General features: G+C 36.9%; 1 protein-coding gene across 10 annotated transcripts in view; it reads right to left on the bottom strand.

Annotated features, from left to right (window-relative positions):
• The window catches only part of LOC311438630 (sodium channel protein type 3 subunit alpha-like), a 117,133-nt gene that overhangs the window by 71,958 nt on the left and 25,866 nt on the right, over positions 1–19,309 (bottom strand). Inside the window, exon 1 of one of the 10 annotated variants that reach the window (XM_084523227.1) lies at positions 573–708. The exons of the other annotated variants lie outside the window; for them this stretch is intronic. The gene's annotated coding sequence lies outside the window, so the exon portion shown is untranslated. Of the gene's footprint in view, positions 1–572; positions 709–19,309 lie in introns of those variants that run through there. 10 annotated transcript variants of the gene reach the window in all.

The following is a 19,309-nucleotide window of genomic DNA, read 5'->3' as shown; positions in this document are numbered from 1 at the left end:
TCTCTGCCACGCACTTCTTCGATCTTTCCACAAATGCGGCCACCACTGCCTAGCAACCAAGGGGACATGATGGCAGAGAGCAAAATCCCCCACCCAGAGCTCATCCTGCTCCATCCCCACAGCTGCAAACTATCTTTTATGGCAAATTAAGAAGAATACATGTTCTTTGTTGCTCTGGAGACACTGAGTGGGGACCTCAGAGGCGACCTGGGATGCACTGGGGTTTCTCTTCTAAGGGTGGAGACTAAGAAAGTATGAGATCAATGGGTAAAACAGTTCCCCGGACGCTTATACTAAATAAAAACAAACAAACAAACAAACAAACAAATAAATAAATAAAGAGGGGGAAGAAAGAGAGAGGGAGAGCAAAGAAAAGAGAAAGCCAAGTGCCGCAGCGATGGGGACCAGAAGAGCCATCAAAAGGCAAGGGGATAAGGCAATGAGGCTGCCTCCCTTCACCCCCTGCCCCAGCCGCTCCCAGCGGCGGGCCGAGGGCAGGAGGGGGCCAAGGGATGCGCGAGCGGCAGCCAGGAACAGAGTCGGGGCGCAGCCCCCCCCCAGCCGCTGCTCACCTCTGCCATGCCACAGGTACGCGCCGCCTCGGTGCTGCGGGACAGCCGCTGTCCCGTTCACTCCTCGCCTTGCCTCGGCTCCCTTCGCCCCGAGCGCCCAGCTCCGCGCTGCAGCCGCCGCCCCGGGAGCCTCGCCCGGCCCCACCAGCGGAGGGAGGCGGCCGCGCCCCGTCACCACCGCGCCCCCTGGCGGCGGGCGCGCAGCGGGAGGGGCCGGGCGGGGCACCGGGGCGCGGCCGGGCCGCTGTGAAGATGTGGGTGGGCTGCAGAAGGCCGGTACCCGGGGATGGGGGAGCGTCCGGCTGCGAGGGGGCCCCGCGGAAGAAGGGGGAGCAGCCAGCGGGGGTGCTCGGGGCCGGGCGCACGGCTGCTTCCCGGCTGGGCAGCCGCCGGTACCGCGGTGATGGACAACAGGTCCCTACAGACCTCGGGGAAGCAGGCATCGGAACAGCATTAGGCCGTGAGACCCGACAGCTCTAGTTCTTAAAACGTGTATCTGAAACCATTACGGACAGCTAGCTACAACTAAAACATTTCAACTTATCCACCCAACTGGGCTCCTTGGCACTTTCAACATCAGTGGCTCGTATTCCTGCAGGTTTCTGGCTATGGCCTGGGTGTACCATCTGCACCAATTCCCCATCTGATGTTCTTAGGACCTCTATTAATCTGCAAGACTGGATAAATTAATTAATTTATCAGTCTGTAGTTTTCGTCTGTGATAATAACCTGAAGGCATTCAAAGTCCCATCATCTTCCTTAAATGTAACTCTTTCCCTTCTTGGAAACTGGCAAAAATACATAAACACCACAGCCATGAATTTGAAAATGTGCAGATGTGATGTGTCTATTACACTCATATTTGCTTGCCCGCAATCCATCAATCATCCTGATGAAGAATGTGCATATGATGGGAGGAATTGGAGCCCTCACTTCTACCATTTTAGCACAGCTGTTGGTTATGTTTCTGTGGCATACTTGGGCATTTCTCCCAATCTGGTTGTGTCAGATTTCATACCAGCCCCCAGCCACACAGAGCCTGCTTAAAACAATATCAATCGTTGTCCTGACTGAATGTCAGAAGCCAACTTCTAGATTGCATCTAATATTCTCTCCATTTAAAACAAAACAAACAAAAACTTAAAAATTGCATTCTGTATTGTGCCATGTATTCCTTGCAAGGTACTGTAACAGTGTTTGATACCTTCAGTCTGGCTCCTTTGAGCCACGCATATTCTGAGCAGCTGTAACAAAGCACCAGAGGCAATCTTACCTGCCTTTGGTAACTACAAAGAAAATGCTTTGGTTTTCCGTAGGCATTTAATGTTGAGTGTTCAACCCTAAGAGATCATGGGCAAGAAAAGAATAGTTTTTTTATTCTTTTTCCTTCTCTCTTAGAGGGAAAACCAATGAAAGTTAAAACACAAAGCGCACACACACACACACACACAAAAAAAAAAAAAAAAAAAAAAAAAAAAAAAGGTGGAGAGGGAGAGAATAGGATGACAATATCTTGTTTCCAATTTTTTTTCTTTTCCTTAGCATTGTAGTGCAGCTGTACAATCGCTTTCTGAACACCTTGGCTATGTTGAAATCCAGCATATTTCCATGTCAGACTACATCTAATTTATTTATTTATTTATTTGGTCCCTGTCTTTATGCAGACCAAGTCTTAGTCACACTCCGTAACAATAATAAAGTCATTACTACTATTTCATACAAGTGGTAGGATCCTAACTATAATAGCTAATCACAATGTGAAATCTGAGGGGTTTATCAGGTGGTACAATCAATCTGTTTCTAAGGGAGTAGAGTGAATTGCAATAGTTAATGTCATAGCACCACTCAGTGTTCAACCTGGATATTGCTTCCTATTCCATGCATTTCTTAGAATCCTCGAATCATAGGATATCCCAAATTTGAAGGAACCCACAAAGACCATCGAGTCCAACTCCTGGCTGCACACAGGACCACCTAAAAATGAAAGCACATGTCTGCAAGTGCTGATCAAATGCTTCTTGAGCTCCAGCAAGTTTGGTTTGTGACTACAGCCCTGGACAGCCTGTCCCAGTGCCTGACCACGCTCTGGGTGCAGAACCCTTCCCTAACACCTAGCCTGACCCTCCCCTGTCCCAGCTCCATGCCGTTCCCTCGGATCTTGTCGCTGTCTCCAGAGAGCAGAGCTCAGCGCCTGCCCCTTCGCTCCCCTCGTGAGGGAGCTGCAGGCCGCCATGAGGCCTCCCCTCAGCCTGCTCTGCTCTGGGCTGAACAAACCAAGGGCCCTCAGGCACTCTGCACACATCATCTGCTTCCCACCCTTCCTCATGTTTGTTGCTCTCCTTTGGTCACTCTCTAGTAGTTTTAAGTCCTTTTGATATTGTGTCACCCAAAACTGCACAACTGTACTTGAAGTGGGGCTGCACCTGCGCAGAGTCCTGCTGTGTTGCCACCTGAGAAACACAGTGACCAAATTGTTTATAATCCCATTAATCCCACACAAATAGCAATGTGCACCATTAGAGAAGGAAAGCATGGACACATATATGGTCAATATAAACATACTGGAAAAGAAATGTCCAGTGCCTATTGATATAAATGAGCCAGATGAAGTATTAACTGCATGGAAATTTCTATGGCTTATAATCAGACACAGCATTTTTTCTCCAAAAGCTCAGAAGCAAATTTTGACCCTTACAGTCCCTTAGCTACTTTCCTACTTAGCAGTAGATCATCCTGAAGAACAGAACAGACACTTTGCCCTCTCCTGCTGCCAAGTAACAGTATTACCATATAATGCATTACTGGTCTAACTCTCCTTCCATGGACATGAACAAGAAAACACTCAGTAATTGGCTTTTGAAGGTCTAGCCACTTGCATCACATTCCCAGCTTGGCATTGGGCCATGCTGAAATCACAGTGCTTGTATTAATGGTTTCCTCCCAAGGTCTGGATAGATGTGAAATGAAAATAATTCTGTTCTGTTCTCCAGCAATCCTTGTTAATGTCAGTCTTGAAATACTGCTTTCTAAGGAGCTGCCTCACTGGTGTCTCAGCAAGATGCTGATCTTGGCTCACTGCAAAATGCCTGTGAACTGTCAGAAAATTTTATCACTGGAATTTTTTAATGTGTACTTACATTAATCTTAGTTGAGTGTTGCCCTTTTTCTTCTAAAACTGTACCCTCTCATTCCACTAATCATACCATCCAGTTACATGTTCCTTTCTGGCATTGTAATACCGACCATCTCCTGGCTTTTCTTTGCAGTAGCTCCTCCTGCACATTAAGTCATTCATATGGCATCCTACAGCAGAATTGTCCTGGGTGCAAACTCGTTCTATGACAGTGGTCAACTTCCATGCAAGATTCGTTTTGATGGTGTTGAGTCAGTATAGCACAGAAAATATACATGCCAAAATATTCAACAAAGGCAAAGTGCTATGTCATGAGACACTGCTGCTGTGGCCCCATGGACTAGCTTCAGCTGATTGATTCTGAAATGTTATTGCATCAGACTGCTTACTAACTGTAGAAAGTGATGTGTTGGTCTCTCTGCGATTCCTTTGCTCTCCCCCATGGCTTGTGCCATCTGGCTTGTGCTGCTGAGCTAGTGGACTACTAGGTATAGTAGTATAAAGATACATATATATTTCAATATATATATACATATTTCAATATATATACATTCTCTTGAGGTATGAAGTATGATTCATATTGAGGTATAAATATATTTCAAAATCTGCTAGTGAACTAGAATTTGGCTAAGAAATAACTGAACTTAAAAATACTGGAAAAGTAAACAGCAGTCAAAAAATGCAATTAAGACTTTTCCTGCAAAACATCCCATTTAAGTTTAACCAAAACCTAACCGATTAATGTGTAAAGAAACCTAGAAGAAGCATCTGAAAAGTCTCATTAAGCTGCTCTGTCTCTGGGCATTAGAGGCTATACAGAAAAAAATGCTTCAAGACAGAGGGTGTTGAATTAAGGGAATTAATTTGCTGCTTCCTCCTCACCTTCTTTCAACAGTCCACCTACTCCTACTCCTACCCTGTACTCCTACTTTTTGCAGGATTTTACATGTCAGTATTTTAATGTTCAGTCACATTATATCAACATGTCCACATGAAGAAACTTCTGCGTTTCCATATATGCCATTATACCTGTGAGTGTGGAATATTAAAAGACTGGCAATTTGTGGACTGGTAAAAAATGAGTGTTTAAAATTGTCATTAAGAAGCATTTTTAAGTAGAAAGAAAACAAAGAAATGTATTTTAATAATAAATATGTTTTAGTAAGAAATGGGAAAAAATATTTCTTCTCATAAAATTGTTCACCTACATCACCAGATCCACTTACATCGATGTGAACTGGATCTATCACTCAGAACCACATCAATGTAAGCTCCTTAGCTCAGTTTTGGGCACTAAAACAGACACAATTATAAAGTTGGATCCACATTACATACAATGAAATATATACCTGTATTCTGACTTAAGTCTTAAATAGCTTCTATGTGATTAATACTGAAAATGAATTCAGGCAGAGATTATATTCCTTTTTAAAAATAAAAATAAAGCTTCCCCCCCCCCCCGAAAAAAAAAAAAAAGAAAAAAAAAGAAAAAAAAAAAAAAGGAGTAGTTTCTAAGGGAATTGCAATAGTTAATGTTATAGCACCACTCAGTGTTCAACCTGGATATTGCTTCCTATTCCATGCATTTCTTAGAATCCTCGAATCATAGGATATCCCAAATTTGAAGGAACCCACAAAGACCATCGAGTCCAACTCCTGGCTGCACACAGGACCACCTAAAAATCAAAGCATATGTCTGCAAGCACTGACCAAATGCTTCTTAAACTCTGGCAGGCAAATCTACATAAAGATTCACCAAACAAGACCTGGAATGACAGAAAAGTCCCCAGTCACTGCAGAAAACAACATAATTTATTCTCAGTGGCTCATATAGGCAGAGTATAATCACCACGTTTGTTACAATAGATGCAGATAGGATTAAGGAGATTCTTATGAGCCATATTATTTACCACATTTTTAAAATGATACTTCCTCTTTTTATTTATTTATTGGAGAAAAAAACTTAACTTTCTGAGAGAAATCATATACAGATATTTCCTTTTGTCTTAGACAGGTCAAGTATTCAAGGATGATGACTAGTAAGAACTTAGATATCTTAAGTACTAATTTTCTTTGTTTTGCCATTTTAAAACTTACAGTTTAAATTTTAAGTTATTAAACTTTTCTTTGCATATGTAAGTGAATCAAAAGATGCTTAGAACATAAAGAACATAAAGGAAAAAAAAATAGAAAAAGAAAGGCTGCGTAATAAATTTTGAAATGCTATTAACAGCACATGTTCTTGAAAACACAGAAAAAATATGATTTTACCTCACAGTACTATGATACGGTACTAGAATTCATTCTCCTACTTTCTGATATAAATGATGACCCTCTATTAATCACAAGGTTTTAAAAGTGTTCTTGCATATGTGTAAACTGCACAATGCTGCTTCTCCAAGAAAATTATTTTTTAAACAATAGTAAAACAGCATTTTATAAAAGATATATTCTCTTGATTTGTTTAACTGTCATGAAATGGCTGACTACATGGAAAATATAGGCACAGTTTATCAAATTGCTTTCCTATTTCAAAAAATGTAATTGTTATTCTTTCTTATTATTCTAATAACATAGCTTTGCTTTTATTCAGGAGGAGTTGTGAATGTTTTTGGTACAAAGACAAAAAAAATGGGCATGTCGTACTCAACTTTCTTTAGCAGCTTTGTAGATGCTTAGTATTTGAGCAAATTTTTTCAGATTAAATAATTTGTAATATAAATGAAAATTTCTCATATGCATCTGCATAAAAAACAGTATTTTTGCCTACTGAATATATATTCTCTTTAGAAAAGAAAGGCTTGAATTCACCAAAATACAATAAAACATTAGGTAACGAGCCCTAAAGAGAATATTGACAATTTCTAGACTGAAATTAACAAATTTGAAAATGTCATATTATCAATTTGTCTAATGTGAAATTGTAAAATTGATACTTCATGGTTGCATGGTCAAATCGAGATGATATGAGATAGAAGATTCCATATTGATTGTATACTTGGTCATCCACAATAACTTCATATCTACGCAATGACACCTCATTAAGACTGAAATATTAAGATCTGCAGTGAAAATTGAACAAATTTATACCGCTTACTGTGCCAGTCTCATCATATTATGGAAAAGAATATATTAATGTTGTACAGTATCTTTCTCCCCTTAAAATCTCTGTCATGATGATAAGGTGTAACAGGCATTAATATACAGAATTAGTACCTAGTCACAATAGCAGTTGTGAGAATGACAGATAGATAAAACTAATCTGGTTCTTCTTGGATTCTATAAAGACAGTAAGAGTGGCATTATTTGGAGGGTAAAAGATAAAAGAATAGTTAGGAATCAGGGACATACACTTTTTAAGTAGATAAAATAGACCTATACCTATTCAGTGATTTTAGGGCTGATTTGCCATTCTGAATACATTTATATCTGTCAAACTTTCAGCCTTGCAATCTGCTTTCCAATAATAAGCAAAAGCAGACCAAGAGAAACCACTCTGAAACGAAGCAAATAAGTAAAGCAGAAGTCTTAACAGCTTTCAGCAATGCACAAAACAGCTGCAATTTTATGCATCGATCCAATGGTGCACTATCGATTGCTGACTACAGAGCAGACAGATGGGAGCAGACGGCCATACATTTGTGAAATGAAGTAGTATTTCAACACTCTGACCTTCTGAAGGTACCCTAGTACCTTTCTAAAATAAAAACATAGATACTTGTAGAACAGACTTCAAGAATGAATGATAAACCTGACAGAAAACATTCTGTATATAATAACCCCGATATAAGTGCAAAGATGTACTGATGTATATGTCTTTTTTTTTTTTTTTTTTTTTTTTTTTTTTTTAAGCAGGATATCAGCCTGCATATGGCCATTTGAAGAACAGTTACAAATGTAGGCTAACATATGGTCTCAGTTTGAATGCATATATTTTAAAGAATTATTTTAAAACGTTTGAGTGTTGATACTCATACACAAAGAGATTTCAGTAGCTTCAGTGCACAGCACACATAAACAAGAGTTATATTCATGCTGGTGACTTTTCAAACAAGCAGGACGCGTGCAAGCATGTTTAGAAACATTTCACAAAACTCACAGTCTTCAGCAGAATTTTGTCAAGAACTTGCCACAGAAACTATTGGTAACTCCCACATGAGCAGAAACAATACTTTATGGCAAAAAAAAAAAAAAAAAACCTTTTTAAAACTTTGTTGAACTGTCTTATTTATGGAAAAATCATCATATGTAAGGGACAAGTTAAGGAAATATGTGTGAAAGCTTATTACTAGCACCTTTGTTTTCAATATTGCTTAATAGCATTAAGAAATAAGTCTATGCAATAATTACCCGCATTAGCATTTTTGCTTCTCTGTTTGCCTTCTCCTCATTGATTGTTTAAACCCATCGTGTAATCTCAGCCTGATGTGATAGAAGTAGATACCTGTTAGCTAATAACAGTCTAAAAGTTTCAGGAAACTAACAGCTATGCAGAAAGAAGAGGTATTATTAGTGCAGTGCGGTAAAGACTGGAGCCTGTGCATGAGAATTATTAGACACCAAAGCATGCAGATGGGATAAAACTGTTGAGAATATTTAATTAAAGCTTTCCTCTCATTAATAATACAGATAATACAGAAACCATTAATTTATTAATCTCCATTACTTCCAGTATTCTAAAACAATCAAAATAAACCCTACTGGAAATGTCCTTTTGACATATGGCTGCAACAAGTTCTTGCCTTTTACTAATGGCATGACTTCCTGGAATTAGTCACGGTGACACTATGGATAAAACTGGAATTCTTTAGCATAAATCTGATAAACTGCACAACCTAAGACAATTCCAATGTCATTCCTCTGCTCGCTACTAAATTACTTCTACCAGTCAGACTAATGAATGCATTGGGCTACATTTGTAGCCCTTATTTATACAGTTAGATTTAGAATCCCCTTCATAATCCTTCTTTGAATGAATCCCTATTAATGTCCTCATTTTAGTTGCATATCTCACACACGCCTATTTTGTATTTAATAGAGCAATCCAAAAAATGAACCATCAAGCAAACAACAGCTCAGAAAGCACAATTCAGAAAAGACTCTTTTGAAACATATTAGTGAAAAACATACAAAAACATTCTTTCGTGCTGTAGCTTTAATGCTGTAATTCCTACATCTATAGATTGAGACAGCTTCTAGATGATATGCTATGGGAACTACCCTAATTCTCTTAGGAAGGCAATGCTATAGTTCAGAACAATAACATTGCAAGATCTTTGCTTAACTTCCTATGATCACCTACAAAGATGCGTAAATAATAAATACATTTTAAGGCAATTTTGCTGATATGTTAGAGGATAACATTAATGAAGAACTGTACCAAAACCCTGAAGCTGGCTCTGCAGATAAGCCAGCAGACTTTGAAATCTCAGAGGTCTTTCCCTGAGTTTGATTGATGAGCATGGCTTTGTAGCAGTCGTGCAGTGGCAGGATATACATACTGTCTGAGCAGCATGACAAAGAGGCAGTTGAATTGGACTGGAGCAGAAACACATCTGGGTCAACTGCACAGAAATTTAAGTGGTGGTTTCTGCCTGATTTTGTCCATGTGGTCATGAACAAACTCCATGAGAACATGCATTTAAAAAAAAAAAAAAAAATAGAAACAGCCTACATGTTTAAATATAATGAAGAGAACTTTTGTCCCACAGGTTATTTTGGGTACTTTAATATACCTTACTTGCTTCTTACTATTTCTACTAGATGGCATTTTATTTTCTGCCTTGCTATCCTGGAACACTACTGCCACCTTTTCAAACTCTCTTAACTGTTGTCTTCTACCTCTGTGGATTCATGGACAGAGTATTTTGCACTTGAGACGGTCCTAGTCCTGCATCTATATTTATCACGAAGGCAGAGTAGAATGAAGAAGACTACTTTCCTTCCTTTGATGTAGGAAATTATACATAATATCCTTTTAAAATGGTAGAATCACTCAGCAAGTTTTGTTCTGGCTGTGTCAGCTTTTTCAGTGCCTCAGCCTCAAAGCTACTTTTACAATGTATTTAAGTGAAGAGGTTGAGAGATGAAGACTGTAGACAAATCTGCAGACAGCCCAATAGCCAAAACTATTTTTTTTCCAGACTGAGTATTCTGTTGTATTTTATTATATATCTCCTTGAAGAGTTTCATATAGTTAAACCAGATTACAATTTTCTTTTCTTACTGCCTTCACAGAATAGTTTGACATAGTCTCCTTATGCTTTTGGCAACAGTTCAAAAGTGAACTAACAATTTCAAGATATATCAAAAAATGCAATTCATATTTTGTACATTTTTAAAAATATTTTTCTGGTGAATTAGACTATTATATATGAATGCTATAAAAGTTAGGTAGAATGCTTTAAGTAGTTACAACTGAATGAAGAAGAACTTCCTTTTAAATTCCCAGTATACTTTCCCCATCTCAGTTTAATAGGAGAAATATTTTCTTCAGTGTATTACTTTTCAGCCTGCAACATATAATCATGTTTAAGATTTTCTCTTATCTTATGCTTGGAAAAAAATAATACTGTGTAAGCCATCCTCATCTTTCAGAATTCAATCTATCAGCCTGAATAATCATATGAATTTTAATAATCACACTAAGAATCTGTTTAATAGTAAAAGCAAGCAATTGCAATAGATGAATAATTTAAAAATAGTATATGAAAATTCATTTAGAAAAACTGCTGTTAACCGTTAACTTCACCTGATACACACACACACACACACACCCCCAAACTATAACTGGCTTTATAGTTTAGTAGCATCAGAAATAGGTTAATTACTGTCAAGGTCCAATAACATATTTTAAGTATTTTTTCTGAAACCGAAAATCATCTATTTTGTACCTGAAAAATCTGTAAAGGAAGATGAAGAACAGACCCAATGATTCAGAAATTATTTAATATTCAATTATTTAATATTCACTTGTGGTATTTTGGCTATCAGCAGGAAATGTTTCCAAATTACTAAGGGCATTTCATAGGTCTTTTTCAAAAATACACCCTTTTGATTTTAAAGATGCAGCATATTTGTGAACAGTGGTAATTTAAAATAACATTTCTGTTTCAAGTCATCTATATTAATTTCACATCTGGCATTGCATGTGTCTTAACCTTGAAGTAATGGTTGCTGATAGAAGAGCTGTAGGACATCTGAAGAAAATGTAAAGCTACCAAGGGAATGTTTGTTGGCTCAGGCTTGGGCGATGCTTCATGACTACATTTCTCTCAAAAAATAAAAAAATACAAGTACTTCTTGCTGCAATCAGCATATATTTTCCATCTTGAATAAGATTCCCCATTTGAATTTCATTTTTGTGTGAGTACTATCACCAACAATCTCTCCTGGGTACAGAGAAAACAATAACTTTTCATATCAAAATTTAATGTATGGCTTTATACTAGCATAACTCTACATGGTCATGATTAATGACCTACCTACTGCATTTTCATAAGGGTTGGAACTTCAATGTATCAGGTAAAATACTGGCTTCACTGAAGTCAGTAATAATTTCCACTGACTTAAGAAGGTTCTGAATTTCATCCATTGTCCTTTTATTTCCCATTTTTCTTGATTATTCATTTGTTTGAGTATTCAGGAGATGATTTGACAGAGAAGAAAAAATATTTTTATCTATTCATATTCAGTTAGATAAACCGCAAACAGTTTTTCTTTGTTAAACATGTGCAAAGATACCTGCATTTCAAACACCTCAATCAAAAACATCTGAAAGCAACAAACCGAGGTGATACTTCTCTTGTAATACTTCAGCTACATACACAAATGAATTTATCTACAAGTTTATGTAATTATGTATTCATATATTTATACATAAGTATGCATTTTGAATATTGATTGTGCTATGACCTGAAGATTGGAAGAAGCATAACTGTTTCCTGAGACTGTTGATTCTTTGAACACTCTACTAGAGATGACAGATAAATAGTTTTCTGTTCTTACATAAGTAATAGTTCGATCACTTTTCCACACCTGGTAAACATGGAAATCTAATACTAAGTAAACATAAATCTACTACTAAACTATACTAAAAGGCATCAGAGATATAAATGTGACAGAAACGACTTTTCAGCATGTTCTTCCCTTTGGCTCACTGTGGAGTATTCCAGAAGTCAGTGTTGCAGAGTCAGAAGCAAGTCCACATGGACAGAGCTACTTCCTCTGATGGTACTTAGGAGTCATATGAGGAGCAGCTGAGGGAACTGTAATAGTTTAGTCTGGAGAAGAGGAGGCTCAGGGGAGGCCTTATTGCTCTCTACAACTACTTGAAAGGAGGTTGTGTCAAGGTGAATGGCAGCCTCTTCTCGCAGATAGGACAAGATAGGGAAAGTGACAGGACAAGAGGGAGCAGCCTCAAGTTGTGGCAGGGGAGGTTCAGTTTGGATATTAGGAAATATTTATTCTCAGAAAGAGTCGTTAGGCTTTGGAACAGGTTGCCCAGGGAGATGTTTGAGCCACGTTTTCTGGAGATGTTTAAAGAAAGGGTAGATGTGATACTTAGGGACATGGTTTAATGGGCAATATTGGTGGTAGGTAGATTGCTGGACTAGATGAACTTAAAGGTCTTTTCGAACTCTAATTATTCTATGATTCTACTATTCTTCTCTTCTGTGTCAGCAGAGTTGTATTGTTTACTCTCTATGACAACATGGCCACCAAATGAACAAATCTTTAGAAACAAAAATGACCCTAAACTTGACTCAACTTTACTATTTAGTGTTGTACAACCACTGAAGTCCTTTGTCTTCTGTTGTTTCTGTACTATTGGATCCTTATGCCCTTATACTCTTCCATTGAATGTGCTAGCTTTCTGATCTATTTAGTGTAGCACTGTGTCCTGAAATCACCTGTCACCCTGATAACTAAAATGCCTAATTACAATAAAGATCTCCAAAGATGAAACAGCAGAAAAAAACAACAACAACAAAACCAGAGAAACCTGTAGGGCACCAAGAGACAGAGCTTGTGGTTAAAATGAATGTTGTTACTTCATTTTCTATATGCAAAAAGCATTTGCATGCATATTTTAAAGGTGTTTTGTGACACTCATCTCACTGCAAAATGCTTCAGTATCTTGGCTGGAAGAGGATATAGAATTATCATAAGATAGTATTAAGGCAACTATAATATTTCATGGGTAATAATGTCCGAACTGTAAAGTTTATTAAGTTGTGTTTTAACCACCTAAGGAAAAATTAAACACAAGTAATTAGATAAAATTTTGATCCCACATAGAAGAGACCGACTGATCCTAAATTTATTGTACTGTAAAACAAGTGCTGAATAGCATCAGAGCAATGATAAATCCCTGCTGTTTGACTATGCTGAACATCAGCAGTATTGCTTAACATATCTATCGTTCCTGTCCCTAGTACATCAGTAATGATATAAAGTTCAGTGCTGTCATCTAGAAGAAAGGTACTAGAGCTGTGAAAAAGATTTTTACCTGAACAGCCTCATTATATTGGGACTTGAATGCTTTTTTTCCCCCAATGAAATGTTGGATTTTTCAAGAGAGAAACATATGAAAAATGTGTATGTGTACACATACCGATGACCTAGAATAGGAAAACATATAAACAGTAATTTGTAACTGTAACTATCACATAGAGTAGATGAGCAGCTGAAATTGTAAAAAGCCATGCTAGAACCCTGACAGCCTTCTTACAGAAGATATCCAAGGAGGTTTACAGAATCCTATTTTATGCTTTTACTTGCAAGTATGAACAGAGAGATAAAAAAGCCAGCACGTTTCATCTTCCCTCCAGCCTGACCAGGGCTAATGGACTTCTGGCTACCAATAAAACAAAAGGATGATTGAATTTTGACACTTCCTGTGATGGTGTATTAAGCAGAAAAACTTCACCTCTGACCCTTCCTGCATTTTATGTTAAACTAACATCCCATTTAAAAATTGGTTATAAACACTATCATTTAGTAACAATATTTTTATTTCAATTTGATTAGATGTGCTTCAGCTTATTGTCATATTAAGTACATTCTCCATAGCAGAAGTGTAAGACTAATCTGTTTGTATGGATTAATTTTTCACAGCCAAACAAAGTGGGAAGAAGTTAAGTGCTTTCTGTTCTTTTTTTTTTTTTTCCTTTTTTTTTTTTTTTTCCTTTTTTTTTTTTTATGGATATGTAACTTAAGGAAATCAATTGAAAGGGTGAACCTGAGATTACCCTCCCTGCTGTTATCATAGGTTTAAAAAAAAAAAAAGAAAAAAAAAGACTGAAGTGCCACCAAAGTGCCAGGCTGCTGGTACTTACCATTACTTATCATGATTCATAAATTGATTTTCTGCCCTTAGATATCTTTAAAAGCCAGTTGGGCTTTTTAAATACCATTGCTTTTCATAAGCTGATGAGTAAAACAGATTTAGAGCCTCCCAGCAAACATTCCTGCTATGAGCCAATTCTCAAAAAACAGATTTACACTATGAACTTCTCAATTTTGTTTTTCTGCTATATGTTGTTTGAGAAAATCCTTGGGACACCCAGGAGCATTATTCTTCCTTATTTCTGTATTCACATGAAGATTCTCACTCCTAAGCATTCTGTTTGGAACTGAAGCAAATGGGACTTTCTTTTGTAAGTATTGGGGGAGTATGTATCTGCATCACAAATCATGTCAGCAACGCTGTGTTGCATCTTTTATTTAGTCAGAATGTGAGTAAAACTGATAACAGGATAACCTTCCCTCATCTCTGTCAGATATTCTGCTTAAAATCTTCTGCATCTTGAAAACTCAGAATGAAGAGGGCAAGTTAAAATGAAGTTAACTATTACAGGCAGCACCAGACCCATATAGAAAACCAGACATGAATCCTAGGCTACTCAAGATTCAGTAGTACCATATCCAAGTACCACATACTTGGATGAAGTAGCACCCAAAGAAGAACTTCATGTACCCAAATATCTTATGATCTTAAATACTCAATTCAAAAGTCTTCTGGAAAAACAGCACCTTCACAATCCGAGCTAACCATGAACTGATCTTACCAGAGGATTACTTAAGAACACACAAACCAAGACACTATTTAAACGTTGATTATCTTGAACATAAGAATTTCTGTGTTGGACTTGGTAAAATTAGCATAGAAACGATAAACAAATGATGCTTGGATAACAAGAATTCTGTAGTGTTTACTGAAAAAAGCTCAACATCATCAAAATCTGTCTCATGAGTTCACTCTCACACATGAATAATTCCCAAGCTTGAAAAAAGAACTTTAAATTTTTTGAAAATTATTTGCTCTTTTCAGAGAAGAGCTGTCTTCAAAACTGTCACTACAGGGCTTTTTTAATTTTATTAAAAAGTAGCAACCACATAAACTGCTTTCACTGGCATGTTCACTTACAAATCACTGACTGCTGCTAGCTGTCCCTTAGTAACTCTTCTCTACCAGAGCAGAGGAATAGCTTTCCTCTTTCAGAAAGATTTTTTCCGTTAAATTACGTTCTCAATATCTGAAATTAAGTGATTCTTTCATGCCAATTGTACATATTTTATTCTACTATGTAGCTGTTCGAGAGCTATTTGGAAAAAATACTTGGATGTCTAAATATTGGAAAATAAAGCTTATACTATACATTGCAACATTATCATTGCATATTCAGCAGTTTAGAAGTGTTTCTCTATAGCTATATAGATTCTCTGGAGTTTGTGATTTTAAACAAAAGCATCAAACAACTTATTTATAAAAGGGTCACCAAAAGTTCAGATTAGCCATAACCATTGTTTCAGATAACCATCACCACATCAATGGTACTCTTTTGGGAAGGTTTTCTTCTCAGCCTGGAAAGCCAGTAATCTTTCACACCTGTTTGTTTTTGTTATTGTATTATCATATATCTAAGTTCAAATTGTGCAAAGTGTGCTGGGTCTGAATTGCCAATTATTGCTTTGATAATTGATGATTGCCTGAACACTTTTCCACAAAATGTGTAATGTTGATACCCAAACCTCTAGTGATTTCACAAAGTGAGCACAGTCTGGGACTCTTTCCCTTTAAGTTATATCCTATGTAATAAATCCAATCACTAAGCAGAACATATGGAGCATGCTAGGAAGGTTCTTTACAAAACATTTGGTGCAAATAGAAGAGGGATAAGAAGGAAAGAAGAATAATGGAAGAATATGTAGGGCTTTTAGCAAAGCCAGACGGGTATTCATTCAAATTCTTATTCTATCTATAATTTATTCCCTCTGGTAGCAATGAGGGGACAGTGGGCTTAGGAGGGGTCAAATGTCTCCAAGTATACATTGAGAAGAAGAATTATCCATGTGCATCAAACCTAACAGCAGTAGTAATATTTTCAGCATAGGCCTTGCTATTTAGGTTAAAATTATTCTTTGCTTTGCTCTGCAAAAGATTCACAATGGAGATTTAAAGGACAAAAATATAGTTATTTCTTCCTATCCCAATCATTTTAAGCTCACTAGCCAACAGGACAGAAAAAGTACACGTGAACTCGTATTTCATCCTTGGTAGTGAAATAAATATATCCAGACTAACAATTCTCTGTTGTGAATTTAGCTAAATAAATAAGGTGAGTAGTAAGAGGGAAGAGTAAACACAGAAGCCAGCTTCATAGTTTCTGGTGGGCCCAATGACACAAAGTATTATCTTCTAACTTAAAGAAATTTAAGCTTTGAGGCCTAATATTTTCTTCAGTCATTAAAAGATGTTTGTATTTTGAGTTTGAAGTATAAATGGTTTAGTGTAGGAAAAAATAACATTTCATTTTTTCCCCACTGTCAAGGGACAGTAGTAACACATTTTCTTAGACTTTCTGTGTATTGAGCTTTCTAGGGTGCAAAACACAGATGAGTACTGATGTTGTTAAGGGATCTTGGGATGCTAAGTGGCAAAATAGCTAACCCAAGGGCTTCAAGCTACTGTTATTACACAAGGCAGAACCATCTCACATACCTGGACAAGACATCTTCCTAGACCTAGAAAATTTCTCTTGGTTACCTAATGGTCCTGAGCAGCAGATGCGTGATTTATTAGAGGATGGAGAGAGGTACATCAGCTGATTCACTGTGATCATTTGTCTAGATGCAGACAGATTTAAAATAAATAAATAAATAAATAATTAGGATCTTTAAAAATTAGGATCATGTACCATAAAGTCAGACATGGATCCTTGCTACTATGCTTTGCTTTCCGAGTTTGTTCTGTGTAGCCAATGCCAAGCAGTGCCTCAATTCTGTTATTTTGTGTGTAAAATGTTGAAGTTTTAACACCTGAAAAAAGTCAAACCTTTGAGGAAAAAATGAAGCATATTGAAGGCACTTGTCTCATGTCACTTTCTCAGTTATTCTATATATTACAAAACAGGGTCACTTTGTTGAACATCTTGTGTTGCCTATGTCTCTATCTTGAAAATTTTGAAGATATTTGAATAGTAATAGACAATTATCAGACAGACATTTGTCAAGACCAGACATACCAGAAGCAACGATGTCGTGTGGCTGTTTTGGGCTGGGGTGATTGACCCGATATTCTCCTTCTTCTGCAACCTTCTCTCAAAGTCACAAACACAGTATTTGCAGACTGCATCTGTTTATTTATCCACAGCCAAATTTGGATCTCTTACAATTTAGAACAGTACCATAAGCATAACAGAGAAAGCTGCCATAGTAATGCAGATCCTGAGGAGATGAACAGAGATCTTTTTCTAGTAATAATATCACAAATATCTTGCAAAATTAATTCCAATACTAGAGTTAATATTTATATCATTAAGTGTCAAGTGCAGGATTTTCAGTTTTTCCTCACCGACAAAGCTTTTAAAATTTTACTCAACACTTCTCATTGTGTCTTTTATTTCAATCTTTTTCACTTTGCTGCTATTGTCACAAATATGAATTACAACGTCTGTTTGAATAGTATTGGACTTTGGTATTATTTTCTCCTTGGTTTTTATTTATTTATTTATTTTCATGCAAAGTGAAACCAAATGTTTTAATTCTAAGAATTTAACTATTAAAAATGTAATTCACTAAATCCTGTGGACACAAGGTCCACATCAGCATGGATCAAAGTCCTCAGGCACAACGTAAAACTGTTTGGGAACTAATAAGTAGACATAGACAAGGGGAAATAGGATATGAAATTTTTAAGCTCTAGGTTCCACCTCATGTAGTTACAGCATAAACTGCTCTGTTCACTATCAATCTCTGGCTTCTGATAATGTGTTAATGTATGAAAAGTCTCACTCTTGCCTTTGCAGAACTTATGAAAGAATCCTGATGTGCAAAGCAACAGGCAGGCAACAGGAAGTTTTTAACAACTTCACAGATAGAATTACTCTTCTTCAAATGCTCACAATCCAGTCACAATCTGATCTCCTCCTAAGTAAACCTAATTCTATCAGATATTCTTAATAACTGTTCATGAGTTAAAGCAGCAGAGTACAGGTGGGTACCCTAGAATGCTCACTGAAAACTAGTTTACTATTTACAATATTGCAAGCTCCTTAGGAGTGCCTACCGTCAAACTACACTGTGAATGCCAAAATGGGAGAAGAAATAATTTTATATTAGGGTAATAACAGAAAACAGTGCATTGTATTTCCAGATTATTATTATTTTTTTCAATACACGAGTAACTTATTGCAGTAATATCTTAAGGAGATATAAGAAAAGGAAAATAATAATGATTTCCACTGCTCAGTGTCTTTCAATTATTTTTAGGCATGCTGCTGACATGACACTATTTGTTACCAACCCTTGCACAATACAATAAGAAAGTCACTGGCTCAAAAAATAGTTATATGTAAAAATATGATGCCCCTCAGTATCATAACACAAAAACAAGCAGTAAAAGTGGTAGTTAAAGTTGAAAATATGGTATCATATGGTTACATAATATAAACAATATAGCTTGAAAAAAGGTATGTTTGTGGAAGTCAATTAAGTTGTTGAATTTTTGTTTATTTATTTTAAAACAGAAATTAATTCATCAAGTTGGTTCCTCAGCATTCGTAATAGTTACATCCCATCAGATGTGTTAAAACAAAACTACAGTAGCATATTGCACATTTGGAAATATAGAAATCTACACTGTGTATTTAGACTGCTTTGTCTGCAGAGAATTTGTCTTTGCTGAAATTCAAACCATGCTGAAAGCACCTGCTAGGATATCTTCTGCCAAAGTAGTGTCTGCTGACTTTTTCTAAGGAGTCAAGTCATATGTGGGACCTAAAACAACTGCTTGTGTAAAAGGAGGAATACGCTTTCTTAAGAAACTGAATTTAACGCTGAATGTAGATCATGACTCACATTACAATAACGTTTAGTAAAATGAAAGCAGATGAAGCCAGAAATATGGTATTACTGAACAGAACAGCTCTTATCACTTCTTGGGTGACTAAGTCACATGAAAATTAAAATATTTGGAGAGCTTCCAAATGACCATAAAATCCTATTTCTACCCACTCAGCAAGTGAGCAAATGTTTCTAAAGTGGCCTTGAGGACCTATTTGTAATATGTGAAAAAAAAAAAAAATACGTGCCAATTCAC

Source organism: Aythya ferina (genome assembly GCF_964211825.1).
Source record: "Aythya ferina genome assembly, chromosome: 6".
Taxonomy (NCBI): domain Eukaryota; kingdom Metazoa; phylum Chordata; class Aves; order Anseriformes; family Anatidae; genus Aythya; species Aythya ferina.
The sequence above is the reverse complement of the archived record's forward strand: the minus strand, read 5'-3'. Positions and strand labels throughout refer to the sequence as shown.